Here is a 15,388-nt window from a genome sequence, read left to right as displayed (position 1 = left end):
GTAAATTCTTAACAAGGATTTTGAACATTTCAATAACAAAATCCCCCCCAAAAAAAAAGAAGGAGAAATAAGAAATTAGAATAAAATATGAAATTATTTAAATGGCAAGTAAAACCAAAACGAAATGTTGTTAACTGACTTTTAATTTGCCCAAAAACAGAGGCGACATGTGTGTGCTGCAGGATGGGATGAACTGGCGTGGGGTTCGAGGGGCGACCGGATGTCCGCAAGGGTTGAAGTGGCGACAAACTTGTTTAAAGCTTGTAAAAAAAAAAAAAAAAAAAAAAAAAACAACCGAACCGAATCAAGGAAAGGGGCGTCAAATTACAGCCAAAAGGGTATTAGAGCCCCCAATTTTTGGTTGGACAACCCTTTCTGATGAAATATTAGCAACAATCTGGCAAAATTGAAGTTAAGCAAACAAAGTAATAACAGCCATCGGCTGCCGGAAAAAGCACAACAGCCAAACAGGGTTTGCCGAGTTTCCCCCTCGGCTAGAGCAGAGCTCGCATATCATTTATACCTACTACAGAAGCACTGCCTGCGGCTTCGTTTATTGTCTATCGTTGAGTTTCTACCAGTTCCTTTGGCATATTTTCAAGAGTTCTAATTGCACAGTCGCTGTAAATTTCACTAAGTTGCACTTTTGGATGCCTGCTAGTTATTCTCGTTTGTTTATAGACAAATTCAATAGGTATTGCCTGACCCGTTTATATATGATCGATAATATGCTGTTAATATCAATCAAGCAATATTATTGTCAATATTGTATGCTGCTTACACACAGTGTTTGTTGTGCTCTTAAGTAAACTATTCCTATTCTTTGTGCACTTGACTTGTGACTTTGTGTTATTCATGCCTTTCTTTTCATTTTCGGTTTTCTACACACATGCTATGCAAATACCCAATGCGTACAGATATGTATATATATATATATATATAATCGTAATCACTTATCGTTTTGTATGACAGTTTTGTTGTCTCTGCCGGCATCGCGTGGCATATGAATGATACGCAAAATGAGTGCGACTTTTGGCAACAACAAGCATCAAAAAGCTGTGCAACAAATACAACAGCAGCTAGCTGTGGATGTGGATGTGGAGTAGTGTGTGTGTGTGTCCTGGGCTGTCACAGTTACCTGAAATTTATGGCAAAGCTGTCAATATATACATATATATATATATATATGTGTATATATGTTTGTGTAACATCGTGTGCGTACGAACATTTTTGTTTTTTTTTTTTTTGGTTTTTGCCTTTTTTTTTTTGGGGTTTTGCAGCTTGTTTTTTTGCGTGTCTGAATTATGACTGAGCAGAGCGGCTCAGTGAAAGTCGAGAGGAGAGCACACACAGGCCCTTTTGCTGCAGGAATCGAGCTGCTGGCTGGGTGCCCGATAAGTTAGCAAAGGACACATGTCCTTGTCGAGAGCCCTACTCCTTGTTGCTGCTACTGCTGGTGCTGCTGCTGCTGCTGTTGCCGCTGCTGCTGTTGTCGTTGTCGTCGATGTTGTTTTTGTTAGAAAATTGTTTTTGAAATGGCTAACAAGCTATTAGCAAACAAACAAAACGCTCTTCATGCTGATGACGCTGAGTTTTAGGAGCTCTCGGAATACTGTCTACTGTCATTTGGCAGCTGTTGCATGCCACCCCATGCCCCCGATAAGCGACGTTTAAGCATTTGTGGGTGTGTTGTGCCAGTGCAGCTCCTGCCATTTCTTGAGCATCAATCAACAACTATGGTAACAACAATTCATTATCAAGCTGGGTGTTATTGTTGTTGCACTGTCACACCTAGCCAATGATTTATGATAGTGGCACCGATGCTAAAAAAAATCAAAAATGTGTGACGCTATTTAACTTGTTGTCTGCTTCGTGTTGCATGAATGTTGAATCAAAATACGTATAGTAAGATAGAATGACACACAGTGACAGAGAGAGCGAGAGAGCGATAGAGAGAGTGAGAGAAGAGACTGTCAAATCACATCAAGCCCTATGTTACAGCAAATTAAATTCATTTGTCCCTCAAACAAGTAGTGGTCGTTGTTTATCGTAAATGCAAGAAAGTCTCCGCCGCCCCTCACAAATGTAGGCAACAGTTTTTTTTGCCGCCTATATATTTTAGCCTTTTTTCGCAGTCATTTCATAGTCGAAAAACTGCAAATCGAAAGTTGGAAGTGAATTAAAAATATAAAAAAAATTTAGTGCATGTGCCTGACAAGCAGCCAACTGATATGGGAGGGCGTGCGGAAGGATCTGTTAAAAATTGGAAAAGTTGTTGAGCTCGAAAAGGTCTGAGCCAAATATCTGTGTATATATATATATATCTGTGTGTGTGTGTGTGTGTTACACGTACAAAAAAAATAACATGAAAATCAATTAATATTTGCAGCTACAAATCCGCACACACCAAATGCCCTTCCACTTAGCGCCACACACGAGCACCGCTCCTCCCCTTTCCATATACACACACACATACACACACACACATACACACACACACACGCACACACACCACACTCGTCGCCTCTTCAAGCAGACAAAACAAAAATTTAATAAAAAGGCAAACAAGCATAAGCCAAACAGAAACTCAGCTAAAACAATACAAAAGGTGCCCCCATCCGGCACCTTCCCCATACCCATGCATGTGTGTGTGTGTGTGTGTGTGTGTGTGTGTGTGTGTGTGTACATGTGTTTGTTTTTGTTTCCGCTACCAGCCCCCCATTTCGCTTAATGCCCTTCCTTCATCACATAGCCATCTTCCTTACTCTCGCCGGTTCCACTTAGAGTTTATTAGCTGGCTGCGTTTTTGCCTGCTTATTAAAAATCGCAAATGGTGAATGCGGCTGCTTCCCATTGGCCTGACCAGACCAGAGCTGCTGATTATGAGCTTAGGCACACGGAGTCTGTGCATCCCAGTAAATTCTCAGCAACTCTCCCCCTCCACCCACACCGCTCTTACAATTCAAAGCTCGCTTTCTTTGCTGGCTGCTTAGATGGCTTACCTTTTTGGGTGGCCGACAAAACAAATGACAACCCAAATTATTTTGACACCATTACCGAAAATGTTCACCACACACACGCACACGCACACATACACACATACATGCATACGTGTATATGAATGTGTGTACACATGAAGCAGCACACGCTCAAGTGGCAGCTAGACGTGAGGCTTGGCTGGAGGCGGCAGCTGAGGCGTGGCAGACATGGCAACATATTGTGCCATGTTCTATGGAACAAAAACACTTGCACACACACACACACACACACACAAACACACAGACAAACATACACACAAGCATAGGGGCAAACATAGTCTCTGCCAAAACGAGACTCGCTCATGGAAATTGTTGGGGACGTTAGCATTGCTTCTGTTTCACTGTCTGTCCGCCTTCGTCCTCTGCCTGTCTGTGCGAACCGCCTTTATCCCCAACCTCCCCCTCCACCTTCCTGCCTCCCTCAGGCCGGCCGACTGGCCGTCTGGTCGTGCTGTACGTGCGTGGCGCGCGTTGCTGCAAATTGCCAGTTAAAATTTCTGACATGTCAGCAAACGGCGACGCCAGCACCAATTCACCATGGGAATGCTTCTGTGGCGTCAACGGAGAATTGTCAGTTGGTTAGTCTGTGCTCCAAGTCACATATTATCATTCAAATATTATTGGTAGGTTCTCTATTGAAGTCGTATCGATTAAAGTTCTCGCGATCGACATTATGGATAAAGTGTTTGTTATTCTGCCTATATAACTGTAAATGTCAGTTCGTCTTTGAAATTATCGATTATTTAACAACTATCGATAACTGAGATAGTTGTAAATTAAAGCTTTACACACACTACTCAATAATTTGCATATTATGCATATTTACAATGGATGAACTTTATTCTCATTATAATCGATAGACAACTGAATATAACGATAGCAATTAATCGATAATTTATTATATCGCACAGAACAGGTTTTCTGTCTCTGTTTATTTAGTGCATTATACTCAACCATTGTGCCTATTATGCAATTCTATCTGTGCGAGTGAGTGAGTGTGTATAGAAGGTTGTCTGGCTAAGTGGTATCTGCTGGGGGGTGCAACGATGTTGGCGAGACGGCAGCATACTCGAACGGAAATCAACAATGTTGGAAAGCATTGCAATTCGAAAAATGACGACATGCAGTTCAATACCAGGACGAGTACACTCAGAAGAAATGTGTTCAATCAGTAGAAACATGAGCTTGGAAACTAGCCACACTTAAAAGAACGGTTTGCCTGCTTAGATATTTTATGAATATTTTTAAAATATGTTTTACAACAACAAAATTTGGTTTAAAAAAAAATAAAAAAAAACAAGTATAAAAATGTACTAAAATGTGAAAGAAAGGTTTGTTTCTAAATCAGAATCGGGTTTCTATTTTAAAAGTTCATTATTCATATATTACATACAAGTATTTGTCAATTGTGGAAGAAATTTCCGTTCTTAAATTCATCTTTTTAAGAGTGAGCAACTTATCATACTTGTGTAAGTGTAAAAAACCAGGATTTTTTCTCAATATTACGTGGTTTGTTCTTAAAATCCCAGATATATTATGCAAAAAGATTAAAAATATATTATAATCAAACTCTGTTTTTGCTTACAATGTTTACATGAAAGTTGTTCCCTAAATGCAAAGAAATGATTAGAAAAACATGTACTTAAAAATGTTAAGTGTTTCTGAAAAAAAGTTGTTTTGCTGCTAAGAAATTAATAATAATAATTACGAAAATATTTGTCAGGTAAATAATTACTTTAAGATAATTGTATTTTAAGGGTGATGTTCTAAATTCTGTTTAATATTTAAATCTGAGTGTAGAATCACATCGACGGCAACAGCAATGGTGGAGAGAGCAGATAGGTGCCCAACACATTCAATATATGTGCTGTGTTGACTGCATGGCCGACTAACTGACTGACTGACTGACTGACTGACTGGCTGTTAACAGTAGCGATGCTGTGCGAGCATTGACAAGATTCTAATTGAAAGGCAACTGATGGCGCTCGGCAACATTCTGTTTAATATGCATATGGATGGATCCGGAGCCTAAGCCGTGTCCGTGCCCGTGCCCGTGCCCGTACCCGGATAAAGGTGTCACCTGCACTCCGCCAGCAATATCAAATTCTGCCGTTATCTGGCTGACAAGGCAACGTTTAGTTTTGAGCAATTTAAAGTCGACGCCAGCCACCCCCAACCGCATCCAATTCTGTAACTAAGCTGCCATTACGTGTCACATGTCCAACGTATCCAAACTTGGACTCGAAATAAATTACTTAGCTGTTAACTTAAGCATAATTAAACACACACATACAGTGCAGTGCACACAGATACACACATATTATTGATGAATGTGAGCAGTGGCTCATTAACTCTTATGCCGTCGTCGATTATTGATATTTACTTATGGCTGTGCCGGTTTCGAGTCAGGCAATTGTCAACGCCTGCACACGGCCTTCAGGTAGCCATAGCCTTAGCTATGAATATAATTGAAATTGAAAACTAAATGCTCACCAAGCTATAAATATCTATTAAATCAAAAGCAACAACGAGCGAACAAAATACGCAAAGTGCGGGGCGCATTCAAGGGCATTCGACATGAGTCTGAAACGTGCCACACAACAAAACGAAAACGAAACTGAAATTGGTAATACACACACACATAAGCCGAGGGGTCTAAAACTGCATTCCAATGTTGATCATCGTTGCGAGGGTGAGGGTTAAATGGAAGGATGGCCATTACTTTTTGACCCTAGCTCTCGCCCTCTCTCTCCCCCGCTCAGTCGCAGCAACTGCTCAAGTATGCAAAGCACAAAGCGCGATAAACACACACAAAATAAAGAAGAATTGACTGAAAAATTAAGGCAAAAAAAAAACCAAATAGCGCGATCAAATGCCATTGAAATGTCAGTTGGCCACGCTAAAGTGTTTTGGCCATAACGCATTCGAATATCAAAATGTATGCGGTTCAAGTTGGGTCACCAGCTGGCAAATTGGAAATGGTTGTGGAATTGGTATTCGAATGGGCAACGAACACTTGACTTTGGCCGTGCGACAACTGACAAACTGAACAATTGTCAATCGAGTGTTGTGCATTGAAAACAGCTGCCAAAAATTAGTTGTGATTGCCAGCAAACATACACCATATACATGTATACATATGTACATATGTATGACACTTGACGGATAAAATACATTTTTTGCTTATTGTCTTCAAATTGCTGTTGTTGTTTTCCGCATTATCTCAAGTGGCAGTTGTAAGTGGCTGCTCTTGGCAGCGAGTAACAGAAACGGTAATTTTTCAGACACTTACTACGCCTGTCAAAGTTCATCTTCTAAACTTAACAAGATTTCGAACGTTTGCTCAACAATCAATTGTGTTAGTGAGTTTTGTTATTTCTATTATTACAAATATACAGAATTAATCTACAGAGTGTAATATAGAGAATAGTATGGTACAGAGAGTATATTATGGACCTTTGGCTATAAGTCTTAGTAATGAAGAAATAACAAAGTAACAATGACACTTATCACGAAGCCAGTGGAAAACTATTTTAAATTAACAAAACTGGTCAATTACATTAGATAAATGATAAGGTGGTTTATACTATTTCAGCAAGTACAATTTTAACATTCAGTTTTAATTGTCGATCATTTTATAAATATATAGCTGGCCTAAACGCAGTTTGGGCAATATGTTGCAAAGGTAACATGGGACAAGTGTGCCTCAGCGAGTATTGGCTCATCCCTCACTCAATGTGCAAATTAATATGTGTATGTATGTGATGAGATCACGTTCCCTTATGCTAATTGGGCGCACAAAATGTCAATCTCTCAATATAATCGTTGACATAACGCACAATCACAATGACAAATACATTATTAGACATCGAGAGCGTTCGGCACTGGTCTTCATATGGCACACCCCTTGTGCGTTGCTTTTTACCCTCCAACTACATAAATACCTTTGTATAAATGTATGTGCATGTGTATATAGTTGTGTGTATAGCAGCATATCGTTTTATCCATAACAATTTGCCCGTCGCTTTGTTTTCATTGTTGGCTGTCACTCGGCGATTTGGCGCACATTGATAAATGATGCGCTAGAGAACTCAACTCTCAACTCAATTCGGAACGGGCAACTCACAACTCGACGCTAATTTTGTGTGACAAATTGCAGAGAGAAACGACATGTCAATTTCTTATGGATTGTCCTGCGCTTCGCTTCAAGTGTCTGTCGCCTGTCTATTCAATTTGAGGAATGCCGCTGGGGAAGCAGCCTTGATTGGGGCACTTACGGCACGCACTTAATGCCAGCTTGACATGCAACTGAGGCGTTTACCGGATTTGCCGTCTATAGTTACATGAACATGCATATATATGTACAGCAAACACACACACATTCTGATTCTCTCTATTTCTCTCCCTCTCTCTATATATATATATATATATATATATTTGTGCCTTGGTCCTTGCTTATGCAAATCGCTGTAGCTATAAGTATAAATCTATATAAAATATATACATAAGTATATATATATTTTTCTTGCGCAAATGCTAATCTATTTTGTTTTCTGTTTCAGTATCCGTTCTCGCCATTTGCAGGGCCCAAAATTAATGGTAATTTCATGCTGTCATTGCGCAAAAATCAACACGGCCCCCGAAGCGCCAAGAGAACAAAACATAAAGGTAGGTAACGTAGCTGTGGTAATTAAAAGTCTATTAGGGGTAGGCTCCACAACTTACAGCAGTCGCGTAATTCCAGTTCCCATCACATTTTCATTGTTACCGAAAGCTACCAAAAGCTCATCGTCTTATATTATAGCCCAATAAAGGGTGAGGACAGTTTCTTTTTTGGCGGTTCGCGTCCTTCGCAAAATGTTTGCAAATAAAAATAAAATTGGCAGCGCGAGTGACTAGGCATGCTTGCACAGTTGGGACTGAGGGTTGGGAAAACGATACTTTGATAAGAGCAAATTGAAAAGTTGGCTCCGTCTTTTGTCACGCCAAACTCAATCAGATGTTGAGCTAATGTTGTGCCATTAAACAAGATTTAATTAATATCAACAGGATGCTGTCAGGCAAAAAGAGAGAGATATCCTCACAGTTTCTATACTTACTAGGCAAGTTTGAGTGACTCAGCTGGGGTATGTATTCAGTTTAGTAAATCCTACATTAAAAGCATATTAACTTCAACGATTAACGATATCGCCAAAAAAAAAGAAAGAAAGAAATTGAGAAAGCTTGTTAGTCCTATACAAATTTGAAACTCATGTGCCAATAGCTACTCTAAAATGTAAAAAGATTTCGCTTGAAAATATTGACAATCAAATGAAAATAAGTAATTTATAGATGGAGTAAAAGCATCGAGGGTTTAGAGTTCTCATCTACGCTTTGTAACTCTAAACAACTAGACAAGCACTAACTTAAGCGCCCTTCTAAGTTAATCTTGTCAATTCTATGGCTCTTCATCCATGAATTAGAGTGCGAGAGAGAGTCCGCTACTGCGATGAGATCAACTGCCAAATTAAAACTGAAGAAACATGGTAAACCGCTTGAAAGACTTGACAATGGTTTATTTTGAGTTACGACCTTGATTTATTGTGCTGTTTACCATCTCAATTAACCGAATGGGCCAAAGTGATTAGATCATCACTCAATAATATAAATACACGCAGCTTATGTATGTACATCTTTCGTATATCGTTTAAGAACTCCACATTATAAGTTATGTATCATTGTGCTGTGCGGCACATACATATGTATATAGATAGATTATGTATATAGATGTGTATTAAATGGCTTTCTCCACGCAAGCAAGCCAAGTGTTGCAACTGGGTTAGTCGAACATTCATTCATTATAACGCAGATAGAAACCATTTCATATGATATATGAGTTGGAGCGCCACAGCGAAGTTTAATTGAAATGCATTTTGGCATTTGGCTGCTGAGTCATTATACATACATACATACATAGATACATACATAGATACATAAATAGATACATCATATGATATGTATGTATGTAACATACGTTATTGGATGGCTCGTGCTGTTGCACACCTATTTCTTATCTGATTTGTCATGCCGACCTAAGCAGAGGTAACCCAAGTAGCAGTAGTAGATTTTGCCTAACGCTAATTAATTATCTTTATGCGCATAATTAAATGGTGTACACAGATTTATATTTGTTTTCGTCATGTTTGCACTGGCGACTCGCCCGTGCTGTATGGCGCTGCGCACGGCTGTGTTTTGTTTAGTTTTGTTTTGTTTTGTGTTTAGACCAAAGTTTCGCCAGCGATTTTTCATACATCTTGGCCATAATGGCCAGCAATTACGTTTGCCATCCGGCTGGCTGGCCAGCTAGCTGGCTGAGTCTGAGACTGGCAAAGTCCATCTCTGATGATCATTATCATTAAAAACATAATAATAATAATAAACATAATCGTAATCATAATCGTAGTTGGCTAGATGTAGTCGTCGCTCATCTGCCGGAAGTTGGGCATACGAAAAATGTTGTAGGTAATTGATGCCCTGGCCTGTTCGGGTCAGGTCGGGTCGGGTCTGGTCGGGTCTGGTCGGGTTTGTCGGACTGTATGGCTTTTCTCTGTTTTTGTTTTTGTTTGTTTATTTGATTTTCATGGTTAGGTGAGTTGCTTTTTGTGCAAAGTTTTAAATTTCACATCGAGTTGCTCAATTTATTTATGCGTTTGCTTTCCGCAAACCTGCCATCTTGAACAGTGATTGATTGTAAGGATTTGCAAGCGGAAATGTAGAAAATTCTTTATTTTATATAAATTATGAGATCATCCAAAAAGCCAAAGCATTTTCATTATCAGCAGCATCAAAGCTTATATTATATTTGTAATTAACATTGTCATTAAATGTTTATGAGCAAAACGGTGTTTAACATTGACTCAACAATACAAACTATCCATTAACAGTATCAAAATAGAATCCACATTAATTATGCAGTTCTGCGTGGCTTGCTGGCTGGCAATGTCAGCATCGCTCTTCGAATGATTATTAACTTTTAATGCTTATATTGTTTTTTAAATGTGCGCAAACGAGTAAATGACAACGTTATGTGTGTGTGTGTGTGTGTGTGTTTGTGTGTGTGTGTGTGTGTGTGTGTGTGTGTATGTGTGTTTGTATGTGTCTGTTTATATGGACAATTCAATATTTTAATATATACATGTAGGTTTTTTTTTAATACCTATAAGTTTGTTTTTATCATTATATCGCTGATGGACATTATATTTTTTCAATCATACGCCTTGTTAATTGCGTTAAGCCCCAGTCAATTATCAAATATACAAACCACAGTGATTATGATCATGATGTTGATGATGATGACGATGACGATGACGATGATGATTATGATTATGTTAAATAAATGATAATGAAGATGGAACAGAAGCCGGGGCTGTGCAGTTGATAGAGGAGAGTTCGTTGCCAGAGCCAGCTGACGGCTTGCTCACATTTTTAATTATAATTCCATGACGTTAACGACTTGTCTGTTGTTATTTTAAATAGTTTTGCCATTGCTATTGCCATTGTTTCTCGTTGTTGTCGTTTTGTCGTCGTTGTCGGCGTTGTTGTCGACAGATGACATGACGGGTTTTACAGTAGCTGACATCATGAATTGGCCAAAGCAACATATGCTTATAAACATGTGTACCTATGTATGGACTGTTAACCAGCTCCGGACGGGTGCACAAAGCCAAGGAGACTGTAAAATCATACAAATTGAACGCAAGCAGAAAAGTTGACCATGGCAGAAAAATGACAAGAAAATGAAGAAGAAATCAAAAGAAAATCTGCTCGAATTAAAATTCTTAACAACTAGAAGAAAACTAATACAATGACACAGTGCTCACAGCACTTATAGAATGAAACTAAACTCGCAGACTGTCGACGTTTAATTTCGAACTGATTTTTGCTCTGGCGAGCAGGTCAAAACAAGATCTAATGCTGTGTGTATATGTTAAGCGATGATTACTATTATCTAATCTTAAGCTGCTACTCATATGGTATCTACTTTTAAGGGTTTGTGTAATTGTTAATTTATTAAAAATCAAATGTAATCTTAACCTCTATCATTAACTAAGTAGTATATAGTAAGGTGAAGGCAACTAAGGGAATTTACTAAGATCTAAACCGTATGATAAATACAAGCTGAAAAGATCTACTGAGAATTGCCTAAACTTAACAAAAAAAAATGTATTCTGTTTAGCAAAAACCTAGGCTGTATAAAGAAACAGCAACCGTAAAAGTGACAAATGGAAAAAGATCAGGGAGAATGAGTGAGAGAGAATAGAAGCGATTGAAATAACTGAATAACCGATCATGGCAACAACCTTTGCTTAAACAGCAAACGCCAAACAAATCTGAGCCGCAAATCGGTTTTTTTTTTTGTGTTTTGTGTTTTTTTTTTTAACTTTTAATTTTGCTTGTTTGAAGTTTTTTGAACTCCAGCCAAGCGGAAGTCGGAGCACTTATGACTCATTTGATGGATAGATGCAGATAGAGGTGAAGCTGCTTCTCAACGACAAGAGACGTCACAGCCTACAAAAAGCGACATGCGATGCTTTTCCTTACCAATTTTCGGTGTATGTTTTTGGTAAGACGGATACATTCCAGTTACAATCATGAGATATTTTTGGGGGGGTTTGACCCTTCCGAAAGTAATAAAACCAAAGAGATATGGCGAAGCAGCGATTGTCTTTAGATGTCGTATTGTAGGTGTGGATATATGTATGTGTGTGTTTATATATACATATATATATATATATATATATATATATATGTGTGTGTGTGTGTGAGTAAGTATGTGTGAGGGGGCGTAATTCTCAGCCACTTCAACACTTCATTTAATAAATGTTGTAAACACGCACGAATTGAATTATTTATGCTTAGTTGTCATAAATTCATTTTGAGAAGGGGGCATCGGGTGGCACACCCACGCACATGCTGAGGTGCTACATCGAAGAGGGGTGGGGAGGGGAGGGGTTGCTTCCCCTGCTCCAACGTGTCAAACAGATGTGTGGCAATTAAGTGAATGTTGTTGCTGTAGCCGTTGCCGTTGCCGTTGCCGTAGCTGTTGCCATTGCCGATGACTGACAATCCCATTCAGATGACATAGAGAGGCGCCTATTTTTACTCACATGATTTACGATAGCTCAAAAAAAGAGCGGGGGATTTATGAGAGGGGGGGGGGGGTCGTTGGAGAGTCGAGGACAGCGGTAATGGGGGTAAAATGAGGAGGGGAAAGGAGTGGTGAGCTGATTGAGGTGTGATTATCAAAAAGCTATCAAAAATATATGCATAAAATTGAAATTTGTAATTAGCAATGCGTTGGAGCTTAGCTGTAAATGTTGCAGTTGCAATTGCAATTGCAGCTGCCACTCCACCGAAATGTTGGCAATTAAATTATGCGATGCTCCCTTTTTCACTGACCCATTTCCCAGGGCGAAAAATGCAAAAAGTAAAAGAGAGCCAGAGGGATATGGAGAGAATGAGGAGCAGATAGCGAATAAAGGCGCACATTACTGAGGCACTGGGCTAAAAGGATGCCTCAAGAACTCAAACAAAAAGTCGCAACACCCGTACCCCTCCATTCGCCCTTCCCTGCCACAAACTTTCAACGTTGTCTGCATTTGTCTGCCGCCGACAGAAATGAAAATGAAAATGGAATTAAGCACACAAGTTTTCCTAAGTATGTACCGAGTGCATGCATATGTACATATATATAATGTATATAAATATATGTATATAAATATATGTATATATGTGTGTGTGTGTGTCAGATTCGTAGAACTTGTGGATATTTGTGTACATATTTCTTTGGCTACTGCGCTCGCTAGATACTTGCCACACGTGCCCATAGAGTTGAGGGGCAAGGCGAGGCGATGGCAAAGCGATGCGATGCGAAGCGGAGCGAAGCGCAAACAAAAAGTTCAAGTATCCTAACAGTGTCTTATGAGTGCTTTGTCTGATTGTGAGTGCATGTGAGTGTTTTGTGTGAATAAGTGTTTAAACTGTTACACTCTTCTTGGAACTGCTGCTGCTGCTGCTGTTGCTGCTGCTGTTGCTGTTGCTGTTGCTGTTATTGCCTTTGCCTTTGCCTTTGCCAGTGAATTCACTTGCATTCTCATTGCTGTGTGTGTTTTTGTCCCTCTTCGGCTCTTTTCTGCCTACAAGACTCAACTTGACTCAACTAAAATGGACCGTTTATGTACTTATATTGTTATATTTCCTTGACTTGACTTTCAGTTTGTCTATCTGTCTGCCATTCATTTTCCACGCTTCATTTCCTCGTTTTCTGTTAGACCACTTTATTAGTTTATTTAAATTTGAATACTATTCTGTGGACTTTTAAATCTATATTGTTTGTTTAACGCATTGCAGAAGATTTGAAATTAGCATTTAATAATTCGACATGTCAATACTAATGTTAATGTTAAACTTTAAACGGTATAAGTTATATTCACCAAAATATCACATTACTAGTTGATTTAAACTGAGATGCGAAAACACAATATTTGTGACAGCTTTGACCAAACCAATTATGCAATTTGAACAAAGTAATTTAATGCATATATGCGCGTATTTAGGCCCAATTAGCGGTTACATTGCAGAAATCAGACTAAAAATTTCCAATGTACGAGCATTAATTAATGAATGCTGATTACAAATTCGCCATTCATTAAGTTCAGCGTAAATCATAAAAATTGTTATGCCCTGAAGCCCTAATAAATGGGATAAAGGGTATGTTGAAGTTGTGCAAAAGTATGTAACATGCTGACATGATATATTCTTGATCGGCATTAATAGTCGTGTCAGATCGAAAGACTTCAAATCTTGTATATAAATTCTCGTACACGCAAATTAAGTTTATTTCAATTTATCAATTTATGCACCCGTTTTACGAATATCGAATTTGGGTAATATAAACGTATTTTCATATTGAATATTAGCCAGATTTCACTGTGCCCAGCAACATTTCAAACATTCTTTAGTGTTTGTTATGTTATAATGTTAATAATAAAGCCGATAGGCCTCTATTAATTATTAATAATTATATTATTATTTTGATTATTGTTATTAAAATGTATGTTTGTACTTTATTCCGTCTTGAAATATCAACAGTCAACTATTTTACATTCTGAAATTATTCGAGAATATAAGAAATGTTGATAGTGGAATATAGAATAAAATTTAAAGGCTGTGGTCAGAGTATCCTACTAATCGTCTAGAATATTCGAACTCCTTCAAATGGGAAATTAGAAACAGTCATAACACAAATACTTTCGTATCTCATGCCCTCGATTCGTCAATCGCTCTCTTTGAGCAAATAAGCGGAGGATATTCACTGTCGGTTTTGATTAGATAGCAGGTAAAGGAAATGAGTTGCGAGCTATGCGAATTATAACTGGTTGAGCTCTCTGGCAATTCGTAAGTCTCTGTAGAGCACTGTAAAACAAAGACAGTAGCTCAGTCGGAGACGGAGTCGAAGTCTGGGGACAAAGGCAATCAACAGGCAGACAGACGAGCTGTTGCTGAAAGCAGCGGCGAATTAATCTCTCCGATGGCAATGTTGAGAATGGAGAACGGAGAAATGAGAACTGAGAACTGAGAATGAGGCCGCCGGGAAGCATATGGCGCTGCGTGCCGACAGGACTTTAATCATTCAGGAGCCGTGGCAGACAAGTCTGCCAGACTTGAGCCATGGCCCGTTACAGCCTCCCCGCCCGACCACCCGCCCGAAACCAGCCAACATCTGTCCGTCCGTTTGCCCGCTCGCGTCTGTCAGTCAACGAATGTGTTTTGAATTATTGTGCTGTAAATTCAAAAAGGATGATGCGACGGCGGGTAGGGCGAGAGAGGGAGTGCGGGGAACAGGACGATGCGTGTTGGGTGCTTGGTGCAGCTACTCGACTCGAAAAATGGCAAAACAAAAGGATATTGTGACAAGGATTTATTAGTATGTATGTGCTCTGCTCTGTCGACAAGCGCAGGGTAGTCGTGTCCATTGTCTTGCCTTGCCCGTTGTCATTTATGAATTTCAGGGTTGATTTGAGACACACATAGTATGCAGCCGCTAAGCTGCTGGTACTGCTGTACACTAAAAAAAAAAGAAGCTAAAATGTTTGCATTGAAATTTCGAAAATCGCTTTAAAATGGGAATCAACCTGAAGAAAACTATGAAGTTTTTTTCCTTTTGTTTTTTGAGAAATAAATTCTATATTGACTTCAATTTATTAACCTTTTGAATCGAAGATTTTTTTTGTGTGTTAATAAGGCTGGAAAAAATATAAATTTGAGAAATCCATGCTAAATCAAAATTTATTAAAGAAAAATCCAACTTT

General features: G+C 38.9%; 1 protein-coding gene across 2 annotated transcripts in view; it reads left to right on the top strand.

Moving 5' to 3' along the window:
- The window catches only part of LOC6564669, a 96,490-nt gene that overhangs the window by 34,903 nt on the left and 46,199 nt on the right, over nt 1–15,388 (top strand). For both annotated transcript variants that reach the window (XM_001991530.3, XM_032738390.2), the window contains exon 3: nt 7,601–7,706. The gene's annotated coding sequence lies outside the window, so the exon portion shown is untranslated. The remainder of the gene's footprint in view (nt 1–7,600; nt 7,707–15,388) is intronic.

This window comes from Drosophila grimshawi, unplaced genomic scaffold (genome assembly GCF_018153295.1).
Source record: "Drosophila grimshawi isolate 15287-2541.00 unplaced genomic scaffold, ASM1815329v1 contig_848, whole genome shotgun sequence".
Lineage (NCBI taxonomy): Eukaryota > Metazoa > Arthropoda > Insecta > Diptera > Drosophilidae > Drosophila > Drosophila grimshawi.
This window is presented reverse-complemented; position numbering and strand designations above follow the sequence as displayed.